Here is a 21,245-nt window from a genome sequence, read left to right on the forward strand (position 1 = left end):
CTTACCATCTCTTGTTAGCAGTAATGCTGCTTATCTACTAGTTGGCTTGTCACAAAGCTTAAATATACTTACATTATTTAAATGTCTTTAGATGAAATGAAGAACTGTCATTGTGAAAATATTTAAACCTGCTCCAGCGCCAGCACACAGTCAAAATGGTGTTATTATACACAAACACCAGGATGTATTCACTTCTGCTGTCTACAGAGAGTGGAGGATGTGTAGAAATGCCTGGGGTTATGCTGACACTCTGAATACTTCAACACCCTGCTCAGCTTCTTCAAGTCCCAAGACATTCAGCAACACAGCGATACCTGGAGGCAACTCTTGATGGCTTGCTGGCAAGAGGTACATGAGCTACATGAGGGTTTTGCTCTCTTTCTTTTCTTTTCTTTTCTTTTCTTTTCTTTTCTTTTCTTTTCTTTTCTTTTCTTTTCTTTTCTTTTCTTTTCTTCTTTCTTATTTTGTACTGAATGCAGAAAATAAGTAATGCCCCTTCAATTGCTTTTTCTTTTTTCTCTTTTCTGCTCTTTCTTTCTCTCTCCTCTCCTCTCCTCTCTCTCCTCTCCTCTCCTCTCCTCTCCTCGCCTACTCCTCTCCTCTCCTTCCCTCCTCTCCTTCCTCTCCCTCATGCCTTCCTCCTCCTCTCCTCCCTCTCCTCTCCTCTCGCTCTCCCTCCTTCCTCTCCTCTCCTTGCTCCTCCTCCCCTCTCCTCTCCTTCCTCTCCTCGCCTCTCCCTCTCCTCTCCTCTCCTCTCCTTTCTTTCTTTTCATCAGGTGCTAAGCTGGCTAGCTGCATCCCACACTGGAACAGTCTTGGATTTAAATAACCATGCCTTGTTTGCCAATTTTACTCTTTTTGTCTGTTGCTAACAAACCATGCCATTTTTGTTTCCTGTATTAACTCAGACTTAATTATCTTGTAATCCTACAGGTGTAAATGGAATTAAACCCAGGAAACATAGTAATAATTACCATGTAGATGACAAAGACACCGTAGGTCATAAATACTTGTATATAGCAATAATCTTGTCACACAGTGTTTGTATTTCCTCAATACTTACTTAATATATTTGAGAATAACAGGGTGAAACTGATTGTCTTGCACATTATTAACCAAGTCCTTCAATTTAAATTGACTTTCCAGTTTGCAGAGCAACCACAAATTTTGCATGGAACAGAGATGTGACAATTTTGTTCTTAAGATATCAATGCAAATATGAGACTAAGCTATGAATAACAATTGTAGTAATCCATACCAGAGAAGTTTCATTGTTAATTATGTTGGCTGGTGAGTTTTTATGTACACCAGAGATTCCTATGCCCTGCACTGACTTCCTGGCAGGAAACATCATCTGCTAAACTTCCTGCCTGCCACAGCAGAGAAAAAGAAGGGAATAAACATTTATCAGGGCCACTAAGTGACATCTGGGGGGAACTGCTCCCTACCGGACAGGAAGAACGGTGAAAAACAGAGAAAAGGGATGAGAAGAGACAAGTACAGAGAGGATGGCAAGTTCAAAACAAATGGTATCTGTAAAAACAAATTGCTTGGATACCTTTTCATTTTCTAATGTGGTACAAGGATTGCATGATACCAGCATGTTTTTGTAGATTTTCCTGTACTTTCTGAAGACATCAGCCAGTTAAACAAATTATGGTTTTTGAAGCCCACAGAAGTATTTATGTTTTAAAGGAAAAATATAGACTTATCAAACACCTCATAAGCTGAATGGTCAGATGTGCCAGGTCATGTGTCTGTCTCTCTTTATAGAGGAAGGACAGAAGTTGAAGGCCCAGTGCATCAAAAAGCTATTTCTCTTGCAAATGCACACATAAATGCAGCAGTTTTGTCTAACTGTTAACAGAAGCTGTGCTGGCTTTTCATCTCCCTCAGCTCATTCTCACGTCAACTGCTAATGTAGCAAGTTATATTGAATTGATTTTCATCAAAGTTTGCTGATTAGGATCCAGACTTTCAAGCTGGCAGGAAGCCTTGAGTTTGGATTTGTCCTAAGCATGAGGAAGGCTGGGATATTTTGAATAAACATGGGCTCCCTTGTTACAGTGCCAATTTGTCATCTAAATATGAAAAGTGTATTTATGGGTAGTAAATGCCAAAACACTAAAAGCTTGGAGACCCCAGAGAACCCTGCCAAGAGTCAGCTCCCCAGTCTTGTGAGCCTTAGCAAATCAAAGCGGAGAAAACCCCCGGCTAGTATTTGCATTTCAAAAGCATTAACAGTTAATTTAATAATATTTGTAATGCATTCAATGCATAAGCTGCAGTGAATTTTAACATTCTTATGCCTAGGTAAACCTGAGCTCCCTAAAGGACTGATGATGTGAATTTAAGGCCTCAGCAATGCAGATACTTACATGGAGTAGCAGACTGCTGGGGGCAGTACCTCAGTCCTGCTGCCCACCACCTACTTGCAGCACCAGGCTGGTGTGGGCTGCAGCCTCCAACAAAAGAGAGTTCCAAGTATGTGAGGTAGCTCTAACTGCTGTCTAGGAAGAGTAAGAGGAATTCCCTCTTCAGGGGAAGTAGCCATACTCTCACTCTCCTAGGGACTTAAGGAAAAGCAAGGCCGGCTTTCAGTGATTTCTCTTTGCAGTTCCCATCTGCCCATACCCTGCAGATGCTCTATTCACCTCTTTACCACACCATGGCCTCTCATCTCTGGGGCAACAGAAGACATCTGTACCTGTAGTGCCAGAGCTGACTCTACTGTTGCCATACACAATGAGGTCATTCTGAAGGTCAAACACTCACACTGACATAGGTACTGTTCGCATAGCAATGCAAGTAGTTTCGCCCCAATATCACCATTGCAGCAGGCATAGGCTGTGGTTGCTCTAGGTCTCTGCTGTCATCCTGTCAGCCAGAAAGCTGATTTTAACTGCAAGGAGAAGCATGGCTGGGTCTGGAGCAAGGACAGAAATAGGGCTCTGTACCTAGCCAGTGTGTCTTCTCTCACTTCAGTGCTGAAGAGCCTGTGACTGAGATCGTGGTCAGCTCCAAAGCATGTTCTGTTTCTCCTGCAAGCATCAGTTGCAGAAAAGTGACTGCATGTCCCTAAGTGGTGTGGGAACCACCCTCACTCACAGCCAGGGATACAGCTCAAGACCTGGAATACACCACTGTGTTGCTGGACACTGACCAGCCTACTCCCGAGAGGGGTGAGCAGTAATTCATGCCAAAAACTGTACTAAATCTGGGATGTGCCAAGCACACACAAGAGGAAGCTGTACATCCAGCACTTCATGGCATGTTGCCTATTAGCAGAAGATCAAAGGTGACATTTTTTGTTAACACCCCAGAAATAGTCAGATGTGAGAAAACACTGTACTGTTTCCTGAAAACCCAGTTTTGCTCCTTACCTTCTCCAAGACACCATGATGTGTGTTTTTAGCTGTGCAAGCTCTTTCCTGGCAAAATGCAGCTGCATGGGACCCCCCTCCAGCCTCTATTTTTAAAATAATAAAAATAAAATAAAAATAAATATTTTTTAAAATACCTCTATTTTTATTTACCCATAAAACAGCAGATCCACACTATTGCTCTGCTTACCTAACAAAAGTGACTTTTCCTTTGGGGGTAAAGAAACAAAATGGCTTTCCTTTGGAAAAGTGACTTTTCCTCTGTCAAAGCAGCAGAGAACAAACCGGTTTTGGTACATGATTCCTCTGGGGTTTTGCTATTGCTGCTAATCACCTTTTTTTATTTTATTTTATCTTGCCGCTGCTGCTCTTCTCCAGAAGCTGCCAAGGCACACGTAGCTGCTATTTGTCAGCAATGGCAACTATCTGATCTTCTCACTGGTGAGCATGAGGTGGAGGATTCGTCTACCTGGGGAAACCTAGGATGTTTGAGCATTCATCCATCCTAGAGAATAGTCAAGCTCAGCTGCAGAGGTTATCAGCCATGGCTATCACAGTGTGTCTGACCTGGCCCTGCAACAGTAAGTCTCTGACTGGTGTGATGTAAGATCTAGCTCCCCTTTCTCTTCTGGCTTCTTAACTATTCAAATAGTAAAGTTTTTCCTTCTCTTGCAGATCACTGCTGCAGCCTTCATATGCTTGGCACAAAACAGTCATACTCCTCCTGATGTGAGACTGCAGACCAGTCTAAAATCTCAGTTCAGCACAATAGACCTCTCAGCCCAGCTCACAGGCACTTTCATAGTATTCCTGAAGCAAACTATTCTTTCTCTTTCTTTTCACACGGGGAAAGGCTTGCTCTCACAAGCACTTCAAAACCTTATTTCATAACCTCATTTATTAAGCTCATTGAATAAGCACAGCACAAAGACTTCACTATGAACTTTCCCTAATGCAGAGCAATAATTTCATGCAGTCAATAGCCACAGCTAAGGCACCTCATGTTCCTCGCAATCATCAAGCAAGAACAGTTCTCTGCTGTGGGGCAGAGTCCTGTTTCACTTTGACCAGAATCCTACTTCACTTCTAATACAAAACTGTGGAAGAGAGAAGGTAGAAGTTTTTCTGATGTAGAACATCTGTTTCAACTCACTGATTCATGTGGGACACCCAAAAACCAACACAATGGTGCTTTGTTACAGATGCTATAACACAGAATGTTAAAAGCAGCCACAACATTACATTAGCATCTCAAAGCTTCTACCAGGAACCAGAGCAATGTGGTAAGCAGAATGGTAAAACACACAAGAGATAAACTCTTCCCTGAATGAATGACAAACTAAGTTTGCAAAGTAGACAAAATGGGGAGTTGTTCTGGTGTTTAACTGGAAAGCTACTGAGGCAGAGTGAAGAAGTGATTTCCACAGGAAAGTAGGTAATGTAAGTGTAGGCTCTATGTCTTCAAACAGTGTTATGGTGTGTTACTACCCTGTCTGAGGAGCGTCAGCATGGCTGACACACAGAGAACTTAGATGGCTGCCTTGTCTCTTATACTCACCAGGAGGGTGGAAGGTCTGTGTATTGCATCTCACTTAAGCCTTCAAAAGACAGAGTGGCTGAGGTGTAGATGTCACAACGGAATTGCTCTCAAAGAGAACAGTATATCAGTACCATGATCCTGATCTTATTTCATTCCAAGGAACCCCTAAACATAGGAGGTCAAGAGAATGAGCTCGTATTCTTGGCTAGGTGAGCATAAGAACACGATGACAAATCTAAATGCTGATGAAAAATTGCCAGAGGCCCATAAAGCTGCCAAAGTACAGTAGGCAGGTTTTCACATGATTACAACTCTTTCTTTCTCAAATGCCCAACCTGATTGACCAATTAAAGTATTTAATGCTCTCAGAAAGAGTCTGTCATTAACTGTAATTTGTTCTAGTCTCACCAGTTCTTTCATGGCTGCTTCTGGTGAAAGGACCATTATATACAACCATTTCAATCTCCATATTATAATGTGAATTTTTTGATAGTTTGCTATAAATAGGATTGATTCATAAGGAGAGTAATGAATTCGTTGCCAGTCCTTTACCAACTACTTAATGACTGTCAAGATACATTAAACATCCTTAGCTGTACACTGGGGCCTGAGCTTATTCTTGGCTAGTGTATCTGACTGTATCAAGAAACCTGCACTCAGTGCATTAATGTTAAGTGAAAAATACTCTCAGTGACTATGAATAATTTTTAGAGTGCTTTATTTCCTCATAAATATTGACACTGATCATTATAAATGCCTTCCGAAAGAGGTGACCAGATTGATTACACAATCTATCATCATTAAACATAGAGAGAAAATGAAAAAAGGAAAGAAAGAAAAAGAGAAAGGGAAAAAAAAGAAATAGGAAAAAAAAAACCATTAAAAAATCCCAATCATACTTTTACCAAGGCTCTCCTGGTATTCTCATCTAAAAGAGCTTGTCACAGTGGTAGGCCCTGTACAAATTAAAGACACTTTTGAAGCTGTAATGTATTTAGACTAGCTGGTTAGTGAGATAGTATAAAGCCATTTGTACTAAATCTCTCAAATCTCTCTTTCATGCCATGTCCATATGTCAGTGTAGTTAGCAGACTGTGCCTACAACCACACCTAATTTGAGAATACAGTGGGTCTTGCTTGAAGGTCATAGGCCACATGACATGCTCTTGCCCAGCCCCTCCTCTCTGAGCCAGTGAGGGTTGGTACTCACCGATGAAGGATACATGAGCTCTCATGATCCGCTGTACTACCCTGGGGTTCCCTTATGGCAAGTTCCCATATCCTCAGGGAAAGGCACTGCAGAGATTTCCAGATGAAGCCTAAAATGTACCCACTGGGACAGGGAGAGCCAAGAGGAGAGGAAAAACACTGTTTAAATTTCAGCCTGGAGAAGGTTCTGGGGAGACCTGATGGCAGCCTTTCAGTATCTAAAGGGGGGTGATAATAAGGAAGGGAAGAGATTTCTTTAGCAGGGTAGAACAAGGAGTAATGGTTTCAAACTAAAAGAGGAGAGATTTAGATTGGATATAAGGAACAAGATATTTACAATAAAGATGGCGAGGCACTGGAACAGGTTGCCCAGAGATGTGGTGAATGCCACCCCCATAACTGGAGACATTAATGGTCAGGCTGGCTGGGGCTCTGAGAAACTTGATCTAGCTGTAGGTGTCCCTGCTCACTGCAAGGGAATTGGACTAAATGAGTTTTAAGGGTTCTTTCCAGCTCAAACAATTCTATGATTCTATATCTCATACACTAGTATTCATTTCCAGCTCTTGCATCTACAAGGCCCAAGGACAAGCATCTCTTATGCTGCAGGAATATAAATCTATAGCATCTATTTTTAAAGAAAACTAAGTAGAGCTAGGCAATATGGTCTATGGGGAAGGCCTGTGATGTACGATCATGCTACATAACATTAGCTAAAGTAATTCATCTTGATACTGGAAACAACCTGGAGGCATCTCTGTGATAGTTCATGAATTCCACATGAGACCTCATTATTTGTTATTATACACACTGTGTACATTGAGTGTGATAATTCAATAGCGTATTGCCAAGGAGTGCAGGGAAGACAAATTACAGAGAGATTACAGACAGGGTCTGGATTAGAGTCTCTCAGTACACCTCCGTGATTACTGGGTTGCTGACTTTTGTTCTTCCTTTCTCCAAACACTTTAAAAAGGCTCTGAAAGCACAGAAAGGTGATGAAGTTTGGGAATACCTTTAAAGACATTTTCTAAGAGAAAAGAGAATAAGCCCATATACTCCATGCACACATGCAACACATTTTTTGCTATTGTACCTAGTTTCCCACTAAACAGAACAATGCCAAATTAAAGTCCTTCTTGCAGTCATTAATGAAGTTCATCCATGACATTTGAACATGATGCAGGCACTTGAAGCTTTACTTGGTTTTCTTCTTCAGTAAACCATGAAGACATGGAAGTAACAAGCTTTGTAATCTGGAAGAAAAAAATATATGTATACTGATCAGTCAAAGAGAAGTCTTTAGTCAATAGTCCTGAAGGAAAAGCATTAAAAATATATATGTTACCCTCATGTACTGCATACAGTAAGGACCTGACACAGTTTGTTGACAAGAAACACAAAGAACATATAAAGAACACATAAATGAAGAACTACTGTCTAACTTTATTGCAGCACTCATCTTTGCAGGGATTCATTCACTAACCAGAGGCAATCCAAAAAATACAATCCTAGATAATTAGCACTATTAGCTAAATTGGAGATCATCACATTCAAAATGAATTCTTTTCTGGCTATATCAGGCTCCGTCTCCTATAAAAGATTCTTGCACATAATAGGAAGAAAACACTGGAAATCCAATTTTTTAAATCCCAATTCAAATAAGACTGAGGAAGTCACAGTAATAAATCATCTCAGAGAACACAGTACAGTCTTGTGGAAAATCTAGAGCAGTAGGTAAAGAAGCAGCAGAAAAAAAAATCTCTCTATATATAAAATATATCCTTTCTGATGCCCTTAAATCAGAAAGATATGCAATACAGAGATAATATTTACATAGATCCTGAAAACATGATGTATTCAAATTAAGCCCAATCACTTCTTTATATGTCCAGTGCTGTTAATGTAGCTAAGACTTACTCTTATTGCTAAGTGCCATTTTATCTGGCAGGAGAATGTGTTGACTTCAGTGCCATCATTTACATTTTCTCTTTTTTATCATTTCTTAAAGGAAATGCTCAATAATCAGTAGCCAGAGAAAGATACAATGCTAAATAATATTCCTGGCAGTTGCAAATGTCTGTCTGCAGCAGAATCTTTCCAGAGGATATTTAATTCCAAATAATGTCAGCTTTTATCAGTAGATACATTGTTATCGGGCCAGTTCTCTGTTCTGAGAATGAAGATCACAATATTGGAGCTGTTTGGGGGGCACTGATGAATGTCTCTTCTTGTGGAGGGGTGTGAATGGAGAACAGGCTCCAGCAGGAAAGTGGATGTCAGGGAACTGGACTCTTCTGGGCTCTGTCACCAGCCTACTGGGGAGCATGGGGCAAACCACTTCATTTTGCTGAGGATCAGATGCTTTAACTATATGACGAGGAAAAGAATTAGAGCTGACTGATAAGCTTATGAAGCCAGAAAGAAGCCTTGGGTAGAAAGGATTCTGCTTGAAAGGAAATTCCTATTTTTATATTAAAGTTTGGCTGTTTGTAATAAAAAACAGGTACACCTTTATTATTATTTATTTATTTATTTATTTATTCATTTTTGGCAATGAAAATTCAAAGCTTTTCAATGAAGTCCAAGGGGAAAAAACACTTTCTTCTAACCTTATTTTAGTTCTGTGAAAAAATAACAACAGTGATCAAGTAAATCTTTAGCTAGCTCTAATGAATCTAACTCATTATAGAAAAACTGTTTGGCTGAAAAGCATTGCAAAAGAGCCAAATAGCATTACAGAACAACTCTCTTTTGATAGTACATCTATGCTCAAATTATATTCCAGCTGACAGCATCCTGACATCCACAGGTCATGCTGGTCACACAGGTGGAGTAAAAGTCAAACTATGTTGAAAGCACATTAAAATCCCCTGCTGAAGAATTTTGCTCCCACTTAAGCAGACAGAATTAAACTGATCTGTGTCAAGGTTAAATCACTATTTTGATTGAGTCACTGACTCACACATTAAATAAAATGGAGGGTCGATGGAACCTGAAACGTCTTATCCATGATGGTTAAGGAAACCATGCTAGACCACTGTGTATTAAATCCTTGTTTAAATACAGTCACTGCTGGCATCAGTATCTGGCACAGTGATAGCTCCGAAAAGAGAGAGAAACACTGGACTTAATGTCCTAATAGACCGTGAAAAGCAGACAGACATAGTTATGTTTTAATCTGCTTTCCTACTCCAACACAGAAAAGCAGCCAAACTGAAGAAATCATAGCAATGTCTATGACTACGTGACATTAAGAGCATACAGAGTCTATATGTTCAGACAGTCAGAAGCACTGAAAACTTGTTTACTGAGTTGGGAAGGTGAGACAACTAAAGGAACTCCAGAATACCAACTCTTTTATTTCACAGCTTCTGTTTCATAGTTGCTACGGATGTATGTTGGATCATCTTTCCTCCAGGAACTTCATTTGGATTGCCTATGATAAATGATTCTGATAATGTTGCCTCTGCTTATATTTTATTCTATAACCAATCATTTCCAAATAGACTTCCCAAATAACAGTGGAGATGAGAACCCATCAAAAAGTCATCTGCTGTGAGCCTTGGAAATGCTAACCAGAAAGAGTGTCAGAGGCACCATTTTAATAGGCAGTCCAGAAAATACCAATTTTAATGAGTGCGTACAAGCATCGGACTCAATCATCATTTCCTACCAAGACAAAGACATTGGAAATGAAGCACTTGAACCCAGCTGTGTACACCACTTTGGATATATTCATAATACCTCTTTCAAAACAGATCTCATTGGACCACTTTCCTTGAACTGTCAGAAGAGTGGACAATAATCTGAAGGATCCTAAGTGCAGCTAATTGCTCTAAATTGTGTCTGGGTACACAACAGAAATAAAAGGTATTTCTCTTTCCCGGTAGAAATCAGCTACAGGAATTATTCATGTGGAGGAGAAAGGAGTGTTGGCCATTTTACATAAATCTGTTCCCTTTGATGTTTGCAAAAGAGAGCAAGTTCATAATATTTGAGCAGGCTGAAATTACAGCTGAGTAAAGTTACAGACTTTTTTTCCTTTCATTTTTAAATGAGATTGTAATGTTTAAAAGCAATCAGCTGATGGTTGTGGTCCACTTTTGTATAATCACTGCTTCGATTGATGCATCTCCTAAAAATACTTGAAATTGAAACCATCAGATGTTAACAATATCTCTTTTTCTGCCATTAGATAATATCCAATCAGTGATTCTGGGCAGCAGTGAGGCTTCTTAATTCAATGATTATGTACCACCTATGTTTCCCATTTTGCTGACTGAAGCTCCAGCTGTTTCTGGTTCATGTCAACACACTTCAAACATTGGCAATTATAGCTAAAAAAAAATAAGTATAGGAACATTCTGGATCCCACATCAGTTCCCCTTTTGTAGTAAAAGAATTTTAGAAAGTTCTTGGATAGGACAGAAAGGCAGAATGAGATTTATTTTAAATAAGCAGTAGACAATTCCACTGATAATCACTGCTATATATTTTCTCCAAGTAAAAAATTGTCACTGATGAATTGACTCTTGGACGGCTCTGCCTCCCCAAGAACTGTTCTATACAGGGGGCTATGTTGACTGTAATATTTTCAGCTAATAAAGTACATAGGAAACTCCATTCAGTGTGGCTTTGATTGATAGTGGGACTTGTGCCTGTCTCCATGTGAAAGGTGGTGACACTTAGACCACATTAAAGCTCAGGCAGTCGTGTCAGTAATCAAGGAGTGTTGCCACTCTACAGGACTCACTGGTGGGGCTGGATAAAGAAGTGTTAACTAAATGTAGGTGTCAAAATGACTGTGCAGCAAAATCAGCTCACAGTTAAGTATGCCTGCTTTGAGGGTAAAGAATGTTATTAACTTTAAAATGTTCTAAAGAAGTTTCTGAGCATTTACTTTAAGAGCTGAGAGCTGTTTTAACCATGATGTGTGCATGACAACACAGGGCACTGCGTTAACTTGAGGTACCTTGCTTTAGTCACTGCTATTTTTAGGTGTCTGTAAATAGAGACACTTGAAGCAGTGACCGTGATTTCCTTGTGCATTTATTCAGAGTTTGCTGAGCTCCATAATCACGCACGCTCCTAAGTCACTGAGGCTTGTCCATAATGATCCACCACAGAATCTTTGTTTTGGTATGTAAGTTCATCAACAATCAATGCATACCGAAAGATTTCGGCCTTCCCTGCATCAAGAGTACCACCAACCCTGACCACCCTGCCCAGCCTTCCTTGCTGCTCTGCCACCCTGCCACAGCACATGACCCCGTTTCAGGCATCAGTCCTTGTCCCCCACCCCTGGCAGTATTATGCTGGGCTATGCCGGTGCTGTCTGAAGAATGGCATAATATAATGTGGGCATTACTCTGCACTCTGCTCTTCAAACTAGGAACAGTGGCCAGCAATGTGGGAGAGGACAAGGGAAGTACTGACTCTATTTTCCACTGTCCAGAGTAGAGAGGCTTGTGCAGATCTCTCTGTGCATCCAAGAAGCAGTCCCGATTTCTGGCACATCCAATCTGGCTGCTATCAGGTTTCCTAGGGTACAGGCTTCCATGTTGTAGAGTGCCCAAGTCATTCCCTCTCTTGCTGATGATGTGATGAGAAAGCAGTGTGGAAAGCCTGAGATGTGTTTTCTGGTGGGAGAGTTCCCCCAGGACCTCCCAGTCTCCTTTCTGTTATGAACAGAGACCAAAGGGCTGCAGTTTAGCCTAAGGCATTTTATCTGACTTGTCTCTAATAAATTCCGCAGTCCAAGCAGCAAATTCTTGCAGAAAACTATTTATGGTCATTTCACAGCCCGAAGAACAAATATAAAAATACTTCTGAATTACAAAGATGAAGAAATCGTTCTTACAGAGAGACCACAGAAATAAATAAAATAAATAAATAAATAAATAAATAAATAGGCCATCTTCATTGCATGGCCTTTATTTGCAAACTCTTGCAAGGAGAGGGAAGCAAGAGCAACACCAGCACTACCCTCGGAGATCTGCTACAGGATCAGTCCAGGCAGCAGTGGCCACGCTGGCCCTGAGCCTGCCCAGGAGCATCACACTTCCCAGAACTTGCTTCTGCCTAGGCTGGCTTCAATCACTTCTGTGCCTCTTTGTCTCTTGTGGCTGGTTTTCATTCTTGCAGCCCTGCTGGGTGAGGATTTGTTACTACCGAGGGCAAAAGCATCGAGCTAGGAATGGAGCTGAGCTTTCAATTGTGTTGTGCATGTCTGTGCACACAGATACACATTAACCTGAACCCTTCTTATTTGCATTGGTTTCCTACCATGGGAACTAAGTATTTGATTTAGATGGGACTACCATATATAAAACTACATTTTCTGGTTGTGGCCAGATTTCTAGCAAGAAAAATATTTCTCTCTGAGATTACAAGGGGACTTCAGACATAGTTCTAGGACCTTTGTATGTCTCTGGCAACTGAGTCAGATTAGCATTTCTGTCCAGGCAGTCTAACACTTGACTATGCTACATAGATGGCAACAATGCACACACGGGTGCAACCTAGATTTTAATTCTAGTGGATCCTATACATGCTGATTGCATCAGAATTACTGCACGCACATATTCCCTATGCAATGCATGAGCAGTTTATTTCGCATCTCCTTAATGCAGTGGACTGTCTGCAACTGTGCAGGCCAGCATAAATGTCTACTAATGCATATTTATTCCAAAAATAACAGAAAACAGTATAGGAACCCCAAAATAAAGTTAAACTTTCAATTCAGCTTCAATTCACAGAGATCTGTGGAGTCCTCTTCCTTTTTGACTCAAATACATGGTAAAAGTAGAGCTGAGATAATGGAATTTTCCAAGTTTTCAAGGCATGCCCAGGGCTTTATACAATGGGGACAAGGTTTCCCCACATGAAGCAAAGCTTTCTTCACTCCCACTAGAAACAGAGAAGTTCTCAATAGCAAGGAGACCAGGTGGGAATTGGATATTTGCAGAATTGTATGGAGGAGTTAGTGCTCTGTTAGCTTCCTTGGGCACTTTTCGCCTCAGGAGAGTCTCTCAGTTGTGGGCCCAGGGTTTCCCTGCAGTCACAGTATCTATCGATAAGCTGCTAGACTTATGATCTAAATCTGCTAGGCACAATTGTTTTTCTCCATCCCAGCCATACTTGGAGTCTTTATATAGAACTATACGGTGCTTCACGTACTCAAAAATTAGCCATTCTGAAGTGAGATTTTCCTCAATTATTAAATATGCTTCCCTTTTCCCCTCCCTCTTTGTTATCTTTAAGCTCCAGGGAGATTTTCAGAGTCCTTGTATATGGATTACAAAGGGAATAAGCGGATTATGGAAAAGTAGCTTTTTGATGTACCCAGCATAACACAAATTAGGATTGTTTATATCTTCATACCCTTATCTGTTATTACTGCATGTATGCTGATGTACTTTGAGTTCTCTAAATAAAGAGAGGGAGACAAAGGCAACTGAATTATTTTATTTGGCATGTTAAGGAAGGTACTTGCCAAGGAACAGATCATGTACACAGTACTGCTAATAAGCTAAGTTTGTCCTATTATTGAAAGAAACACTGGAAAAAGGGTCAGTCTTGCGGGGAAGGACACAGGGCTACTGCAGCTCTGGTTTCTCAGTGTTAAAGAAGGCTGTGCCCAATTCCAGTGACTCACTGGTTTATTCAGGTTTTAAGTTTTTCAAAGCAGGGAATGACTTCTCACCTAGCTCTGCACAGTGGGATTCTGATCTTGATGGAGTCCTCGTAATGTTCACCCAGTTTTCATTAATTATTAAACATTATTTAACATTCCTCCCTCTATCTGCGGGGTAACCTGCTGTATAAACTTATTAGTGAAATTAAATAGCAACAAAAATTCTCCATCTTATCACCAGGAAGCCCAAAGAAAGTGAAACTGGGTATTTTTCTTTTTGGCTTCTCTGCTTCCACCTTTGTCTCTGCAGCTATGATCAGGGAAGATGCTGGTGCACAGACGTACCAGAAGGTTCAGATCTACCAACAGCCATATCCTCACATAACAGGATCTGCTCAGTTCCTTTGGCTTTGGTTTCAGTCATTCCCATATCTTTTGGAGAGGTAAAAAGGAGAAAAAAAGTTAAAAATTAATTCCTCTGCCAATTGAATGAAAGTATCCTCTGGTATTTTCCTTCCTGGCAGAAGCGGTCTGGCAGTTATTCTGCAGTGGTGTATGTATTGCTAAGAATGTCAGTAATAAGGTGCAGTGTACTGCAATGTGCATTTGCTAACGAACTAATGAGAGAATTATTTTTGGATTGTGAACAAGAGTGAGAATGAGCTCTAAACGCTTGAGGGGAAAAAAATTCCACTGCTTTTGGGTGTACCAGCACTGAATGCCATTCCTCTATCTCTTGATAAAAATAAGTGTAAATGTCAAGCCAAGCCAGCAATGACCTCTGCCTTCTTGGAAAATGCCATGATTCTTTCAAAAGAGCACTCGGAGAGCAGGCTGAATGAATAACTGGTAGTCTCTAACCTCTGGAAAATCCCAAAGAGTGTTGAAATTGCTGAACTTCCCTAAAGGCAGGATGAGTTGTACCGAACAGAGATACCAGGAGCAGTGTAACAATAGTTCTGTCTCTCTCCACCACCACAACAGGCTCTTTCCCAGCATTTGATGCTCAGGGGAGGAAAGGAATGAGCAAAAATCATCCTCTTCAGCTTCTTGTCCCTTGAAACTTGAGCTGACTTTGAAGTATGTGTCCATGTTTTCCCTTCTCTGCCTCCTGGTCCCAAAGGCAAAGGTGTTAGCTCAGGGGCAGCTGCTGAGACTCACACGTCGCTGGTCTAGGAAAACATTTGGGGTTGGGAGGGTCATAATCCATAATCCCTCTGTCAACAGCAGCCACAGAGACTGCTGCACTTTTTCTAGACCCTCTCAGTGGGAGACAGATAATGGGTCTGCAGATAAAGGCTTGCAGATGAATGCAATTCTATGCACATTGCTGGGCTCCATAGCCTTGCAGCCTGTGCTGTCTCACCGCAGTGCAGTGTGAAGGGGTAAATGTTCCTCGGTGCGACTGGAGAGTATTGCATGCACATTAAGGACCACCTGACACAGGTTTTGAGAGTCAGACAGTTTCTCAATATGACTATACATGTATCAAACACACACACATATAACCTGTATATGTATATCCCTTTCAGAGTGATTAAGGTTTTATGTAACAAGTTAGCTATAATAATAATAGATTCATATATGCCACTTAATTCAGGCTATTTAAAGGCAGGCTGTGACAGTTCCAGTCCTGCATATATTCAACCAGAAGAAACCTTGCTGAGGGCTGCATGAGAAGCTGTCCCATGGCAGCTTTAGTGTGCCTTTCCCTGCCTGAGACAGATGCCTCAGAAGAGGAGACCCTTGGGAACTGTTTTTCAAACTTGCCTAGCATCTCTTCCTGGTGGAAGCAGCAGTGACTGGGTGCAACCAAGCTGGAAGAGGTTTCTCTTGTACCCTGGCATTCCGTGCTCTCTCTTTTCTCTGCAGACATGACTTACGTGCTGTCTGGAAGTTCCTACAGGTGGAGTCTTCCCGATGCCAGCACTCCTCGGCTGAACATCAATGCAGTAATAACCACGTACTCTCCATCTCTGTGGCCAACATGGGCAGATTTGTTGGTGGTTGCTAAAGACAACTGGTGCTGATTGATGGTTTCCATGAACTTTCCACCAGCAGGGTGAGGCCTGGGCTGTCCTGTTTCCAGGGCAGACAGCAGGAGAAAAGCAGACACTGGAACACCACAGAGGTACTTGCTCTGTTCCTTCAAACTTGTACACGTGAATGGCTTGGAACCACAGCAGCGTAAGGTGGCAAAGACTGTACCTGGGAGTTTGTAGCTGATGCTGGTAGCACACCCCATTTAAAAAGTAGCAAGAAAAGTAAAACTAAATTTGTAAATCTCTAATGCAGGAATACACAATCCCTGCTCTTTTCACTTTCTCACACTACAGTAAGACAAATCTCTTTTTAAATATTGATCAGAGGAAAAGCAAAGTATGAAAGAGATTTGCACAGAACTTCTTATCAGCGCTGGGTGTGTGAGTCTGTCTGTCAGCCCTTCCGTGACTCGCGGAGTAGTTTTCTCTGCCTACTTCATGCATTTCAGATGGTATGAAAGGATTTCACTGTGTACTTGAAACGTTTTCCTCCAGATTTATTTAACCAGCATTTTTCTTTAACATGCTTATTTGTCTCCGTAAAGGTCTGCTTTACATTACATAGTCTCTTTGTATTCTGTGTAGATGAGAAGCACATGCGTTTCCACTCATCCTTCATCCTAATGCTACTTTTTGAAGAAAAGCATCTCGTGTGTTCTAAAAAAAAATAATGTTATCTTTACAGTTTTCAAAAACCTGTTGATGACTCGTTGGGAAACTGTGAAAAACATCATTTTCCCAGCTTTGCTTATCCCCATTCAATCTCAGATCCTTCTGCCCACGAGGTGCAAACTGCTTCTTGTGGGTGGGGCTGGCAGCTCCATTTTAAAGCACATTTACCAAACATTATCTATTTTAGCCATAATTTCCACTCCGAATACCTTACCTAAACCTGAATTCCATGACAAACTCTTTATCAGAATTTTCTGTTATCTCTAAGGTCAGGACCAGGCTGATGTTTTGCCTTGCCAAAATATTCTGGTAATGTTTCTCAGAGAGGCTTTTATGTCCCTGCCCTTTGAAAAGGAACACAAAATTTGCTTTTGTGAGAGCCTGCCCAGTTTGACCACATGAGAAGGCTTTGAAAATATACAAGTGGCAACATCTGACAAGACCTGTGGCCATATCTCTGAACAGCTATTAGCTTCTGGGCTGACAAAACAGGGACAACAACTTGCCCTCATCCCCTCCCAGCCATGCTGTCTCAGTCCCCTCCATGTGTCAGTTTTAACACTCTCCAGGCCCCTCTGTGATCTCCTCAATTCAGCCCACTAATCCCACAGAAAGTGGCTGGATTAGCTTTCTGCCAATGACCAGTGGTAGGTCCAAGGGATACAGGAGTGAAGGAAAGGGAGATGGTGAGGATGCTACATCAACTTCACGTAGGCTAACAAGTAGTTTTCAGGAAGTAGAGACTTTTGATTATTCCTCATTTTAAGCTAGGTTTAATCTGAGATTCAGAATTTGAAGTCTATGTTTTGCCTTGAATATTCAGCCTTGGAGAAATCTGTTTTTCCAGACTAAAATAGGATTAATCCAATTAACAACAGGATTGTCCTTCTGCCCACCATACCTGATAAGGATTATTACAGCCACTTTAATGTTTAGTTAAGATTTTATCTAGAGGAACCAAACCAGAAGAAACAGAGCAGTCCAAACCCATAGAAGATCAGCCTAGTCAGGTTCTTCATTTCAGGCATTACCAGTATTTGGTAAGTTTGGGGCTGAGGGACAAAGCTGTTCCAGTACACAAAAGAACTTCCAGTTTATTTGAGTACTCTCTCCAGCCTGTATGTAGTTTAAATTAAACACCTAAATCACGTCTTCTGAGCCCCAAAGTGCCATCCTGTTTCAGAGGAGGCTGTATTGCTTTCTCAGGTCCCTGAAATCACATTATTGTCTGGGTATCCCTTGTTATTGTAGTCTGTAGGGATGCAACAGTAGCCCTGTTCTGGTCATGCTATTTGTATGGCAAAGATAGATCTTTACTTGTGATTTTTCAGATTTTTTTTTCTGTCTCTTTGCATCAATTGGATCAATTCCATTTTCATTCTGCTGCTCTTTATGGTCCTTCAAAGATTATTTCTCCTGAAACCATTTCAAGCACCCATTTCTACCTTTCATCATTCCCCTGTCAGACCTCCTAGGCCTCACCAAGGCCTATACCTTCATCCTTCACCCTAGACCACAACCCTTCATCATATTTGTCCCAAAATCTTTCTTTCCCCTACCTCTGCGCAGCCTGTTGACTGCTCAGTGTGCCATCCAAAGCCTTTCTTTTTTTGGTGTGTGTAGTGTTTTATTAGCTAATATATCATGTTGTAGCTGTAATATGCAGAGTAGTGTTTCACTGCATAATTTAAAGGCTGGATGCATTTGTCTTTTCTCCAGAAAGCTCCTCTGAATGGTTGATTCATGAGTCCAGAAGTTTATTATAAATACGAACAATATACCAAGGTAAAAATTTTATAGTTTTTACAAAGCAAATTGCTTATGGTCATTTTTCATTCTGGTACCAAGAGAAATGCAATTCTTATTGTGTTTGATTGCCTTTTTCTGGCTTTCTGTTGGTATCCTCAGCTTGTCATTCCTGTGGGTTTATATAGAGAGTAAAGGCAAATTAAAATTTGCTAGAACACTGTATGTCCCAGAAACAAACACAGATCTACCTCTAAAATTTGCATGTGTTGCTATCTAGTTTTATAATATTATATTTTGATGGTCCTGGATAAATTGCTTCCCAGGTTTTCTAATGTATCCAGCAGAGATCAAGGTAGGGGAGAATCAAACAAACTTCAATATGAGGCTCAGGGAAGACCTTATAGCTCTCAGCATCCCCCTGAAACTTGGTTGTAGCAAGACTGGAGTAGGGCAATAGGAGGAGAAGTAATGGACTTAAGTTATGCCAGGGGAGGTTCGAGTTGGATGTTAGGTGAAATTATTCTCAGAAAGAATAGTCAAGCCCAGGGAAGTGGTGGAGTCACTGTCTCAGGAGGTCTTCAAGAATGTATAGATGTGGCACTCGGAGACAAAGGGCGTGGTGGTGATGCACTGATGGGTGGAGATGATCCTAGAGGTCTTTAGAGGTCTTTTCCAAACTTATTAATTTTATCACTTTATTATTCTCTATGCTTTTTTCTAATATTGAGTTTATGGTGCATAGAGGACCGACATAGAGTGTGTATATCAGCAAAAAATTCAGGAATACACTATTACCAATATAAAGCATTCAAAAATTGTAATGTAGAGCTTAATAATCATGAAATTGGTTTTAAATACAGTGTTTAAATACTAAACATTTGAAGTTGTCTTCAGCTTTTTCTGAATACAAGGTCTAGACGCTGCCTATTGTATAGTGTTTGAGCGATGCTAGCATAAAGGACTTTAGAAAACAATAAATATTGTATGATGTGACAAAGTTACAGTTTTTAACCTGCAATTTGTGTGTTTGGTGTATGTTTAAAGGGTCTGCAGAGGGTAACTAAGAAAAGCAAACCTATTTTCTTTAGCATTAAATCACTATGCAGGAACTGACACTTCCACTGGAAAATGCTTTAAGGTGCTGCAAATTGTAAAAGGTTGCAAAATATGTTTCAGGAGATTCTGAGTTGAACTTTGAACTGTTTAAGCAATGCGAGGGCCCCAGTTCTACTGAGGTTAACTGGGATTTGTTCTAAATCCCACGGGTGCTTTGGAAAGTTCAAACCAGAATTTCTGGATGAGTGGTTTCAACTGCATATAATATGCAGAGCTTGTTGGGTTTTGTTTGTTTTAATTTCTTTTTCTTTTTCTTTTCTTTTCTTTTCCTTTTTTTTTTCTTCCAGTGGAGGTGTAAATCCCTGCATGTAGAAGTTAAGCCTATGCATAGCAAGCTAACATTCTTTTATACCTTCTGCAGACCCCTTACTAATATTCCATGAGTCTTGGCATTTTCAATTACAGAGGCTGCCTGAGCTTTTAGTGGCTTGCTCCTGTTCCTCAGCTAATATTTCTGAAAAGGGATTTTAGTGATCATTTTGGCTTGGGAGTAGTTAGTTAAACTGTCAAGTAAATGATGAATGGAATCTGCACCCATGTGTTACCACAAAGATGCCTTGCAGACATTTCCTCAGATTTTAAGGCATCTGGTGAGAACTTTCTTACGTCATGAAATATAATAGAAGAATAGTAATGATTAGCAGTTGTATCACAGTGTGCTTCTCCAAGACCTTTTTGCTAGGATGTTTTTAAACCTCTGCTGGAAGAAATACAGTAATTCACAGATGGGAAAACTAAAGAAGGGGTGAAGTTGAAGATTTTAGCTCCAAAACTCTTACAATTTCTTGGCATTGATATTAAAAACTGTGCAGTTATTCTGTAATTGCTTTCCAAGTCAAAAACTATGAGAATTAATTTTTCTCGCGTGTCTTTCTCACGTTAAAAGTCACCAAATACCAGGAGATGAGCATGTGGAACAATTAGGCTTGCAGTTAAAAGAACAAACAAACAAAAATATTATATCGTGCAAAATGAAAGCAAGCAATTCCCAACGACATATGATTTCCTGATGTTTCTCTCCAGCTCCTATGCCTAAGGCCAAATCAATCCTTTCAGGGAATCATCCACAGGAAGGATAATGTTGCTCAAACTCTGAGTCAAAGTCAGTCCCTGGGACTCAACTCACTAGCTGCCTGAATCCTGCCTTGCTGCTCCTCCTGCTCCAAGGCTGTGTTGCAAAGATTGTTACTCGTGGTGTGAATTGATGGAACCTAGAGTCTATTTTGCAGGAAAAAAATATGTTTCCTATTTCATGTCATTCTGTATGCAGTGATGGTTCCTTATGGGTTCAGGAGAAGCAGATAATATCAGAGCTTCCCAAACCTTCACAGAAGCTAAATATCTGGAGATGAGTTGTGGTCTTGAAATGGTAGGTATCCGGCTGGATGATTAGTGATGAACATTACAGGTGTTATTTTAATATTCTTAGGACTGACTTAGAACTGCAGCAACTAACTAAATAATTTCATCATAAAGCAAGTTTTCTTCATACACTCACTCCCTCTCACCTAGTTTGGCATTCACATAAGAGAAGTCACTGTACAGACCACCTGTCCGGAAGGGAAACCACAGCCTGTCTGGCACAGCTGCCAGGAGCAAGTCCCAGCCAGCTTCCAGACTGTGTCACGCTGCTGCCTGCTATCACCAGACATTGCTCTTTCCTTCTTACTCTCAGCCATAGATTTTCTGTCATCATTATCTTTATCCAGGCCCTTCACACCTTGTGCAGCAACCTCTGCAGTTCAGCATTGATTTGGACAGGGATTTATTCTTCTACCTTCTTTCTACTTAAAAGCTCTGAGAGCTGTGGGATAGCTGCAGTGCTTTTACCTCCAATCCTTACAGCAATGGGGCTGAAGCCATCTATCTTTTCTGGCATTCCTACCTAGAATCTC

At 40.7% G+C, this 21,245-nt stretch overlaps 1 long non-coding RNA gene across 1 annotated transcript; it reads left to right on the forward strand.

Annotated features, from left to right (window-relative positions):
* On the forward strand, positions 1–10,739 carry LOC107316952. Its single transcript, XR_001556648.2, has 3 exons — positions 1–348; positions 3,762–3,964; positions 4,059–10,739. It is a non-coding gene; the product is annotated as an uncharacterized LOC107316952 (long non-coding RNA).
* The last annotated feature ends 10,506 nt before the right edge of the window (positions 10,740–21,245 follow it).

The sequence above is a fragment of the Coturnix japonica genome, chromosome 1 (genome assembly GCF_001577835.2).
Source record: "Coturnix japonica isolate 7356 chromosome 1, Coturnix japonica 2.1, whole genome shotgun sequence".
NCBI lineage: Eukaryota > Metazoa > Chordata > Aves > Galliformes > Phasianidae > Coturnix > Coturnix japonica.